The sequence below is a fragment of the Neovison vison genome, chromosome 1 (assembly GCF_020171115.1).
Source record: "Neovison vison isolate M4711 chromosome 1, ASM_NN_V1, whole genome shotgun sequence".
Classification (NCBI taxonomy): Eukaryota; Metazoa; Chordata; class Mammalia; order Carnivora; family Mustelidae; genus Neogale; species Neogale vison.
The window spans coordinates 14,072,938-14,085,292 of NC_058091.1; positions in this window are offsets into that span (position 1 = coordinate 14,072,938).

A 12,355-nucleotide genomic window follows, 5' to 3' on the forward strand; every position below is an offset into this window, starting at 1 on the left:
AAATTATGAAAATAATTTTACCAAGGGGAGAGAAAAAAAAGGTAGGACAGTCAATACGAATGAACATTGAATCAATAAGTCAATATGAATGAATCATTGCAATTCACACAGGGAATATTGTGGGCGTGACTGTAGGAAAGAACGACATGAGACTTTTCAGGAGATGCACATAAGTTACAATTTCATGAGTCTTTCTTAGTTTTAGCTTTCTTAGTTTACACCAGATCCTCTGAGCACTGGGAATCCTTTGGAAGTATAAGCAGCAATGCCAGGCTGTGCTTAACTGCACTAACCTACATTCAGACCTGATTTACTTTTCAACATGTGTTGAAAAATTTATAAAAATAGAAAATTAAAAGACCATCTTATTTCAAAAACTATGATCTCATGAAATTATATTGAAATACTTCTAAAATCTTACAAAAACACAGTGGGATCCTTCAATTATTAGCTCTATTTTTCAGTACACATATTATGTTAATATAGGCTGTCAGACTCAATAAATACTAATTTTAAAAAGGCATGCACATTTATAAAGAGTTCTATAGAGCACGTTTGCCCTAAAACAATAAGCCCTGTGAGTGGAACAGAGGAGTCTGGGTTTGTCGAAACTGCCTTGTGTGCAAGAAGCAGAGCTCACTCCATTTCAGGGCCAGGAGACAGGCTGAGACTTCCTTTCATTGTTTTGTGCTTAATCACCTAGATTTTCTTCTAGAAGTTTTCACTTTTGCAGATGGTCAGAAGCCGGTCAAAACCCTGAAGAAAATTTGATCTCTAGCAATTTATGACCTAGGCATATTTTTCTTCTCCGTTAACAGCTTGTTGGGAGCATGAGTTTTTATCTGTGTGTCTAACATGCTTGGTAAAGATTTGTACCTTGGCAGAGGTCCATATAAATGAGTGTTTACGTCTACAGGATTTTGGAGTCCCATGACTTGTAATGCCAAAACAGGAAGTTGATTTTTTATCTCTATAAAAATGTTAGGTCTGCTTTTCTACTATTCATTATTTAACAAGTTGAGCCTTTAGTTCTGGATTCTCCAGTAGTCATAAAATACATTGAGGTTTGCTCCTGGGTCAGATAATCGCAGGACTTCTATCCCCCAATCATGTGTCTGCTCAGGTCACCTCTTCACAGGCATTCATTAGTCACCTTGCTTTAAATGTCCCGACTCCAATCACTATCCCCTGAGCCTGCATTATCACTTCCTTCAGAACACTTATCTCTCCCTCATCTTACATTATACCTTCTTTAGCTCTTCTTTTCTTTTTGTCACCAGAAGTGGAATCCCATGGGATATTGATTTGCTCCTATCTGTTTCTCCTGTGGCTAATAGATTTCTTAATGACATTTATGAACATTATTAATAAACAATAAACTAACACAACAGGCTCTTAATAAATATTTATTAAATAAAGCAAAGTAATAATTCCAAGGGATCTGAAGATGAAAGTATTCTGGACATTCCAAGTCTGGTTAATAAAAAATGTCACCTACACTTAAAAGCAAAAGTTTAAAAACCTCTATTAATAGGCATTTCAGTAGTTTAAAAACTTGATAGATAACTTGAGACAGTCAAATGACACAAAAGAACATTGTCACACTTAAGGGAAGATGCATACTTAACTTTAAACCTCCTTTTTTAGCTTTCTCTTTTAAAATTGTCATGGGTTTTGTCTTCCCCATGTGAAATTAATCCAAACAATTTAGTTAAACTGAGAGGATTCTCAGACCAGGTAAGATCTACCCACAAAAAAAAAAAAAAGAAAAAAAAATTAAATCTATTTGAAAAAAAAAATCAAGTTTTTAAAAAGTCACATGGAGGATAAATTTAAGTGTAAACATATTATCTTAACATATTTATGCCCTGTTTTTTCTTGTTTACATGGCATAAAAGTTGGTCTTCTTTTTCCTTTCTCCTTAAACGCATTCTTGGGGCGCCTGGGTGGCTCAGTGGGTTAAGCCTCTGCCTTTGGCTCAGATCATGCAGGGTCCTGGGATTGAGCCCCACATCAGGCTCTCTGCTCAGCAGGGAGCCTGCTTCCTCCTCTCTCTCTGCCTGCCTCTCTGCCTCCTTGGGATCTCTGTCAAATAAAAAAAATAAAATCTTTAAAAAAAAAAAAAAACGCATTCCCTTTGGGAGGGGGATGACAATACAGCAAAAGACAAAAGTAGAGGTCAGGTTATGTGTCTGAAAATCTCACTGCGGGGGTTAGGGTTTTGCAAATTACAGTGTAAATAAAGATAATTTTCTGGGACTGGGGTAGGTGGGTATTTTTTCCTACATAAATATGTCTTCCTGAATGTCTGAGTGAAGTTACAGTAAGTGATGGTCAGTAAGTGACCAGTAAGTGATCAGATGTTCATCTGATCCAGATGAACAGTGAGAAGAGGAGCTAGAGCCACAGGGTGGGACCCGGAGTTGATGTCCAGCCTGAGGAAGCGGTCAGCCCCTGCTGGTCAATGTAATGCAAATCAGAGAAGAAAAAAGAATTGTCCTGTAAAAAGATGCCCTTACCTTGCCTTGACTCAGGGAAATGGGAGGAGAAAATAAGGCTCCTCTGAAAATTCCTAATGAAAATCCTGTGCTTATAGGTGTTAAGGCCTGAATTCATAGCATGCGAAGACATTGTTTAGCTGTATTAGCAGTAACCTGCATGCTTTGAGAAGCACATTTTCTAAAGAAACACAGTTTAAATCAAGGTCTCAAAGGATGCCCAGAGATAAAGTTGTAAGAAGCAAGGGCTTATCATTTAAAAAAATATACATCAATAAATCCATCTGGAAGACAGAATCCCCTTTCCTCCAAGACATCCATACCCCAATCCCTGGTATGAGTGTCATATCACATGGCAAAAGGGCTTTGCCCATGTAAGTAAGGGAGATTATCTTGGATTAATTTAGTGGGCCCAGTGTAATCACATAAGATCTTAAAAAAAGAACTTTCTCTGCTTGGAGTCAGAGAGATGTAGTAGAAGAGACCCAAAAAGGGCACAACTAAGAAGTCAGAGAGACCCCAGTTGAAGCAGGATTAACATGCTTTTGCTGGCTCTGAGATATGGAGTCCATGTTCAAGGAGCAGTGGGAGGCTTCCAGAAGCCAAGGACAAGCCCTCAGCTGGTTAATAGTCAGCGATGAAATGGGGATTCAGTCCTACAATTGCAAAGAACTGAATTTAGTCACCAACTTGAACAAACTTGAACCAGATTCTCCCTTACAGCCTCAAGCATTAAGGGATCCAGTTCTGCTAATGTCTTGATTCCAGTTTTAGGACACCTGGAACAGAGAAATCAGCTAAACTGCACTGTGGCCAGACTGCAGGCCCACAGAAATAGATTATTTCCAAAGGAACTGAATTCCTCTAAACGATGACTTGTAATGGTAACAATGGGAACCGGGAGAAAATGGAATAGTATCTTCAAAGTGCTGAGAAAAAAAAAATCGCCTAGGTAACTATTTAGTGAATTCTACTTTTTAAAGATAAAAGTGAAATACACTTTTGGGAAAACAAAAATTGAGTGAGTTTGTTATCCCAAGTTAATTACTAAAGAATTTCATTAAGAAAGAAGGAAAATTATTCTAGAGAGAAAATGCAGTGTAAAAAAAAAACCAATAAAACCCTGATGAATATGGAAATAAATCCAAATGTTTATATTATGAAAATGGTAACAATAAATTCTAAGTTGTTAGAATAAAAAGAAAAATCAAAACACAGCCAAAAGCCTATAGGAGAATATGGATTATAAGTGAAAGGCATACAATACAAGGCATTCAGGGGCCTTCATTCTTTGGTGAGACAATAAAGATGCTGATGATTAATTACAATCTGAAGAAAAGAATGGAACTTGCTTAACCTGAAATATATTATGCATTAAAAACACTCAACAAGGGGCACCTGGGTGGCTCAGTGGGTTAAAGCCTCTGCCTTCAGCTCAGGTCATACATATCCCAGGGTCCTGGGATTGAACCCCATATAGGGCTCTCTGCTTGGCAGGGAGCCTGCTTCCTCCTCTTTCTCTCTGCCTGCCTCTCTGCCTACTTGTGATTTCTGTCAAATAAATAAATAAAATCTTTTAAAAAAATACTCAACAAATGTCATAATCACCAAAGAAATACTAAAATATTCCCTTGAAAGTTATTTTCAATTATTTCCTTTAGAAGCAAGACAAATATGACCACTATCGCTATTTCTACTCAACATCAGACCAAACTATCTTACTAATACAATAAGAAAAATAAATAAATATATAATATAAAAGGATAGGAAAGATAGAAATAAAATAACTTGTTGTGTATTACATGATTATCTCCATTACCACAAAACCAAAAGTATAAAAGAAAGAAATCATTAATAGTAACAAATAAACAAACAAGAAAAATGCAATAAAAATTTGTAAGATTTATATGGAAAATGATTATATGTTATTGAAGGACATGAAAGGAAACTTTTATTTTATTTTTTAAAAGATTGTATTTATTTATTTGACACAGAGAGAGAGAGAAAGAGATCACAAGTAGGCACAGAGGCAGGCAGAGAGAGAGGGGGAAGCAGGCTCCCTGCTGAGCAGAGAGCCTGATGCAGGGCTCTACCCCAGGACCCGGAGACCATGACCTGAGCCAAAGGCAGAAGCTTAACCCACTGAGCCACCCAGGCACCCTGAGAGGAAACTTTTAAACTGTAATGGTGTAATATGTTCAAGATGGGAACATTTGGTACCAAAAAATATCAATACTCAACATACAAATTTCCTTTAATTCCTAAAAAAAAAAAATCCTACAAGCTTTCTTCAAGAAATTTGGCAAGCTGATTCTAAAATATATATGGAGGATTAAAGGGCCAAAAATAGCTAAGACACTTAAGAATGAAAACTAAAGGGACTTAAAATATCATGACTTATTATACTGCTATAGTATTCAGTACAGTGTAGTTTTAATTCAGGGGTAGATAAGCAGATCAGTGATGCAGAACAAAGAATCCTGAAATGGATCCAGAATAAATGGAACCTTGATATGCAACAGAATAACAGGCTAATCTACGTAGAAAGATGATCTGTTCAGAAAACCACGCTGTTGTACAGCTGATTATCCAAATGGGACAAAAATGGGTCCCTAATTTGTACCATACAAAAATAAGAGTTCCAGATAGATACTTTTAGAAAGCAAAGTAGGGAAGGACCTGATAAACAAACACACCAAAAACATAGACCTAAAAGGAAAGATTGATTAAGGTAAATATATTAGAATAAAGAACTGATATCCCTCAAGAAACTTCAGAAAGAAAGTTAAAATACAAGCTGCAAACTGTTATAGAAATTTAATTGGCTTTGTATATTTATTTTACCTGCAGCAAACTTTTGTAAGGCCCTTCTTATTTCTAATAATTAGCCAATAGATTCTTTGGAATTTGCATGTAGACAATTATTCCATCTGCAAATAACTATAGTTTATTTTTAGATTTCCAAAGACATTGTAGTATATGATGAAATGTCATAGGTTAGGCACAAAATGCAGTAACTCTTCCTTTACCTCGGAAGTCATAGATCACTATGTGCGAAAATTAATGAAATTTCTGCTATGTACAGCTACTACGGAATTACACATTACAATCCTCAAGGGGACCTGGACTCTGCTTTATTTGATAGACTCTGGGACTAAGACTAGGTCAAGTGTGGAAACCAGAGGAAGGATAATGATTTTTCAGTGATAGATATCATCCAAGAGGTTTTAATGTTAAACCCTAGAAACAATAAGAGTGTTTGGTAATTTTACAAATAAAACACCAAAATCCTAAAAATCAGCAGTTTTCTTATATATCATAAATAACAAATAAAAAATGTAATAGAACATAGTCATCTTAATGAAAAAACAATATAAAAGAACACACTAGGATATACTAACAGGAATTCTACAATATCTTATGGACATTCTAAAATTGAAGCTATTGATTAAAGAAAGAACAAATATTAGAAAGAAACATCACAGTCCTAGAATAGGAAGACCATATAATATTAAAGATATCAGTTTCTCTTGATATATTCTATGCAATGTCAAAGATCAATGTATAATATCTAATTTAAAAGATCTTTAACAAGATTTATTTCATTGGAGTTGATCAGCTGATTGTAAAATTTTCAAGGAAGAACAAGTATACAAAAATGTATAAATGAGTATATATTTAGACACATAAGCTTCTCCCTGAGGATTCATTTCATAGAAATATATCCATATTTCACTGCAGCATAGGTCATGATCACAAAATACAGTATTTTTGTGGAAAAACTGTTTGAATTAACAAAAAAATTAGGAACAGCCTAAGTATCCTTAGTAAGATCAATTTAAAATGTTCATACTATGAAATACTATGCATTGACTTATTAGATTTGGATAAATGTATGTGAAATAAAATAAAACAATGTCTAAGAGAGATAGCTAGATGAAAAAAATCAAACTGCAAAAAAGGGTGGTAATATTTCAGTTTGGTTAACAAAAGAAGGCTAGATATAAATATGTGTAGTATATATTTAATTTACCTGATAACACATAGGAAAAAGAATCATATGTTGGCAGTGATTAAGTTTGTGGAGGGAAAGGGATATAGAGAAGAATGTTGAAGGACTTTTACTTTGCTCTATACTCAAGATTTTTATAAATAGATTTTAATGTGTGGGTTGTATAATTATCCTCAAAGGGAAATTGTAATGCACTAGTTAGAATTGTTTGTTGTGTCTCCGGTAAATATTCTCTTTTTCCTCAGAAAATGAATTTTTAACTCTCACATAGTGACCTAGCTAAATCCTAAAAGCCCCGGTATCCTACTAACCGGTGTCCACAGGCAATCAAGTCCTGACCAATTAGATGTGAACAGAAGCAGAAGTGCCACTTCCTGACCTTGCCTTAGACTTAGGTCAAAGTGTTCTCTCTCCCCATTTCCCTGTCTTCTCGATGGCAAGCAGACTATGTGGAAGTTGCTAGAGCTGCCACCTAGGATCAGGAGATAAAGGCAACAGTCAAGAGTGGTAGAACCTAAAAAGAATGAAATCTCGCCATTTGCAATATGCATGCACCTTGAGGGCTTTATGCTAAGTGAATAAGTCAGACAGAGAAAGACATGATCTCACTTATATGTGGAAATAAATAAAAGAAACCAAGATTATAAGTACAAAGAACAGATTGGTCATTGAACGGGGAGTAGGTGAAATGAGCCGAGGTTAAAATGTATAAACTTCCAGTTCTAAAATAAGTCATGAGGATGTAACTGGTGAGTATAGTTAGTAATACTGTATTGCTTATTTGAAGGTTGCTAAGAGAGAAGATTTTAAAAGTTATTATCATACACATAAAATTTTGTTACTATATATGGAGATGGATGTTAGCTATCATCTTGAAATGCGTACAAATACTGAATCATTATGTTGTATATTTGATACTTGAAGTTATATGTCAGGTATATCTCAATTTAAAAGAAAAAAGGAAGAATGGTAGGACCCCAAAAAAGGGCTTGAGTCCCTGATGATTGTAGCTACCATAAAGCTTGGATTGCCTACCAGCATTTTCACGTAAGCAACACATTAATTCTATTTATGCCTTCACATTCAGAACCAACCCAAAGGGGTCTGAATGATTCAGTCAGTACTCCTGAGAAGTTGGTGAAGTTTCACTGATTTTATGTCACCCATGAGAATAATTCACTAAGGTTGATATAACTTTTGTTTATAGTAAATGTCCTAAGGCCTCAGCATTTTAATAAGAAAATTAATTTAACACGGCATGACTGTTATTGTTGCAATCATCCAGGATCCTAACATGATCACTGCTCACCACCTGTCCCCCGCACCCAACCCCCACGCATCAAGTCATTCATTCAAAAGCTCATTCTAAAATCTTGTAGGGTTTTTTTGCAAATATTTATAGTACATTTTAGGAACCAGTTTTGTTCCTTTTAAAGATAAAAACCTTTCCAATTCTCTATGGTTCTCTAAACTTATGTTTGATAAATTGATACTCAAACTCTCACTACACCAGAATCCAAATTGCCCAGACCAGGAGATTTATTCTTTTAGAACTACATATTAATATATTAATATACAATCTCTTTCATGACCTGTGCCTTCAGCTCTTTCTTTTCTTTTTGTAATTTTTAAAATTTTTAAAAAAGATTTTATTTATTTGACAGAGAGAGAGAGAGACAGTGAGAAAGGGAACACAAGCAGGGGGAGTAGGAGAGGGAGAAGCAGTCTTTCTGCGGAGCAGGGAGCCCGATGTGAGGCTGCATCCCAGGACCCTGGGATCATGACCTGAGCTGAAGGCAGACGCTTAATGACTGAGCACCCCCAGGTGCCCCAGCTTTTTCTTTACAATCTTTGGTTCCTCCTTTCAGCCTAAAGATCTTTATCCCTAACTAGAAAGAAAGAAGTAGAAGAAGAGTCAAGAGTTCTATTTCTTCACCATGTCATTGACCATTATTTCATTTCATCATCTGGTTCTAATCATAATTTTAAAACCCCTCTATGTTGTTAATGGTAATAAATTTGCAAATCTCATTTTGTGTTTTTTATATTACTACAAATGTATATTCTATTCCCATATATTCTTTTTGTTTTGCACATTTCTCTTAAAATATACATCCCTGATCCACCTATAATACAAATGATTTTTCCTACCACTTTTCCACATATTTCCTTTTTCATGACTTAGTTTTAGTTCCATAAACCCATTTCTCATCTATTTCTGAGTTCTACTGCAATTTTTGTCAAGTGTTAAATTCTGTAATTGATTATTCCCTAAATGCCTCCTGATAGGGAGGTTTTTTCCCTATCACGATGCATGGTGTTCCTTCATTTTTTAAAACCTTATGCTATCTCTTTGGGTGTATTATAGTTACTTAATAACTGTTATATTTTCACAGAGTGTTCAATGGTCAATATGATATATGACTTATTAACTATTTTAATATTAGATATTAATTAACCTAATAAAATCCAGTTTATTTTTAAATAACCCTAGTATTTTTCTATTATGAATTATCATAAATGTAACAAAATATTTCATGCATATTTAATAATGCACGATAAATGATGATTCTTAGGTATATTGATTTTATCTTCATTGATCATTTGAAGGCTTTTGAGTGAGATATTAGGGCAAACTTTGAAAATGTCTTGAACTTATAAACAAAAAATTTGTTAAAAATCATTTTATTTCACAATTTACTATATATATATACTCCGTACTTCCATAAATGGAATCCATCAGCTAAGAATTGTTTCTCTAGGTAATCGCACACCTGTCAGGGAGTGAGAACCAATAAAATAGTGGGTTGGTCTGATCATTCCAGGGATGTTGTTGTATTTTATTGCTTGGTGGAAAGGGTAGGGCTTAGGGGCAAAGGACTGTGTTGGCCATAGTCATCCATTCATGATACTCCTTCATCATTGGTCTCTTTTGCGTAACTTCATGTTGTGTTACCCAGCCATCGTTTATTTGGATGGATCACAGTAAAAACATATATTGTTTAAATATAAACATTTTTAATAAGAAGCATTGTGGTCTAGACCTCATTCTGTTTCTTATATTTTCATATGTAACACTTTTTTTTTTAAGTCCTATCCATCTTGCTCTGTGGACATCTGGTCTGTTGTAAGTAGTCTGTGCATTTTCATGCTCTGTGGGGAGCACCGTTTTATACTTATTCATAAGAAACACATTTAAAAAATCTCCTTCATAGACACCCACTAGGTCATGTTTACAGTCATTTGTTCTTTCATTACTTAATATTTTGAATTGAATTGTATTAAGTCCAAGTTCTTAGGATGCAAATGTGTTTTTTTTTTCTTGTCTTAACTGGGGAGCAGTCATAGCTGTTTGCTCACATATATGTTAATGTTTTGTATTGTGAGTTTAAATTTATCGGAAGATAATCTATGGAAATTTTAAGAGGTGAGATTAAGCCTGTTTTCTTCCAGAATGTATTTGGGATTTTTGTTTTTTGCGGTGTTTTGTTTGTTTGTTGCTGGTCACTGGAGATATGTCTAACCTAGGACTACATAAATTATTGCTGTACCTGTTTCCCTTCAGGTACTGTAAATTTTAAGCCCATACATACAGGAAGGTAGTCAGTGATTACAAATTCTCAGAAGAAACAATTCTCTCTTTAAATTGTGGGAGCTTTGGCAAGGCAGACATTTTTCCTTCTTAATTCTCTTTGCCCATAGGCAGATTTCTTTTTTAACTAATGCTTTCATTAAAATGCAATCCTTTTTTAGAGTGGCAGTTTTATGCAATGGTTTCAAGCTTATCTCCTGTTAAATGGGCCCTAGGCATAGTTTTCTTTTCTCTCCTTAGATCCCAGATTGGGAATTCCTGTTCAACCCTAACTTTATAGTTTTGTCCTCCTTTCCTGCTCACAATTCCATGGCATTTATTTATTATGTTTGTGATTGCTACTTGTTTTTGTTTTTGCCTCTAGACATGTCTCTTACTTTCCAGTGAGCTCAGAAATTCATTTAAAAGTATTGATCTTTTTTATCTGAAGAGAAATGTCTATTGATTTGGAGAAGTAAGGGAGTGAAAACAGTATGTGTGAGGAGAGAGGAAAATAATTTCAGAAGAAAGAAAACCAGAAGGATATACTGTTATAAAAGCTAAGGGGAGGGACGCCTGGGTGGCGCAGTTGGTTGGACAACTGCCTCCGGCTCAGGGCGTGATCCTGGAGTCCCGGGATCGAGTCCCACATCAGGCTCCCAGCTCCATGGGGAGTCTGCTTCGCTCTCTGACCTTCTCCTCGCTCATTCTCTCTCTCACTGTCTCTCTCTCTCAAATAAATAAAATAAAATCTAAAAAAAAAAAAAGCTAAGGGGAAAGTGTGTTTTCCAAAGAAATGGAAACTCAATATAGTAAGAATGTCATTTCTCTTTAAAGTGAGCTATTAAGTTTCATAAAATTCTTATCAAAATCCCACAAGGTTTTTGATAAACATAGACAAGCTTATTTTACACATTTAGAAAGTCAGGCTATAGAAGAGCTCAAACACTCTTAGAAAAGAAGAGAGTGGAAGGAAAGACTCTACTCATTTTTAAGGTTTACTGTACAGCTGTAGGAATCAAGCTAATGTGGTATCAGTGAGGGATAGTCACATAGATCAATAGAACAGAAGTGAAAACCCAGAAATAGAAGCACAGGAATAAGCCCAACTAATTTTTCACAAAGATGCAAAAGCAATTCAGTAGAGGAAATACAGCTTTTTGAACAAAAGATACAGGAGCAATTCAAGACTATAAACAAAATGAAACAAAAGAAGAAAGGAACTCAAATGAAATCTCACACTTTATATGAAAAGAAACTGAAAATTAATTACAGACTTTAATGTAAGTTATAAAAATGTAAAATTGATTACTATAAAATGTAAAGTTTTTGAAAAAAAACATAGGAATAAACCTTGGGAATCTAGATGAGATGAGGAATTCTTAGATTAGACAACAAAAGCACAATACATAAAAGGAAAAGTTTGGGGGGTGCTTTGGTGGCCCAATCAGTTAAGTGTCTGCCTTTGGCTCAGGTCATGATCTCAGGGTCCTGGGATAGACTCCCTGACACTCAGGGAGCCTGTTTCTCCCTCTGCCACTGCCCCTTCTCACACACTGTCTCTCTCTTTCTCTCTCTCTCTCTCTCAAATAAATAAATGGGTGAGCCTGGTGGTAAGTATTAAGGAGGGCATGTATTGCATGGAGCACTGGGTGTGGTGCATAAACAGTGAATCTTGGAACACTGAAAAAAAATAATATATTAAAAAATGAAAAATCGTGACAGCACCAAGTGAATGTGAAAAAAAACTGGATTGCTGATATATGGCTAGAAGTGATGTTTAATGGTACAGCTCTCTGGAACACAATTTGGTAATTTCTTACAAACTAAACATATACTACTATATAACCCTACTCTTGTGTCTTTATCCCAGGTTATAAAAATGTATGTGCACACATAAAAATCTATGTTAGAGTGTTTATAGCAGCTTTATCTACAATAGCCCCAAATGCAAACAACTCGAATGTTCTTCAACAGATAAATGATCAAACTGTGGTATCTTTATACTGTGGAATAGTATCCAAGAAAAAAAGAAGAAGAAGAAGAAGAAATCATTGTTATATCCAACAACTTAGATGAATCTCAAGGGAATTATAGTGAGTGAAAAAGCCAATCCTAAAAGTTTGCATACTGTATGATTCCATTTGTAAAACCATTTTGAGATGACAAAATTCTAAATAGAACAGATTAGTGGTTGCCATGGGGTTAGGGATGGGGTTGTGAGTGGGTGGAAAGAGGTGTGTCTCGCTAAGTATGATAGGAGGTCTTTTTGTG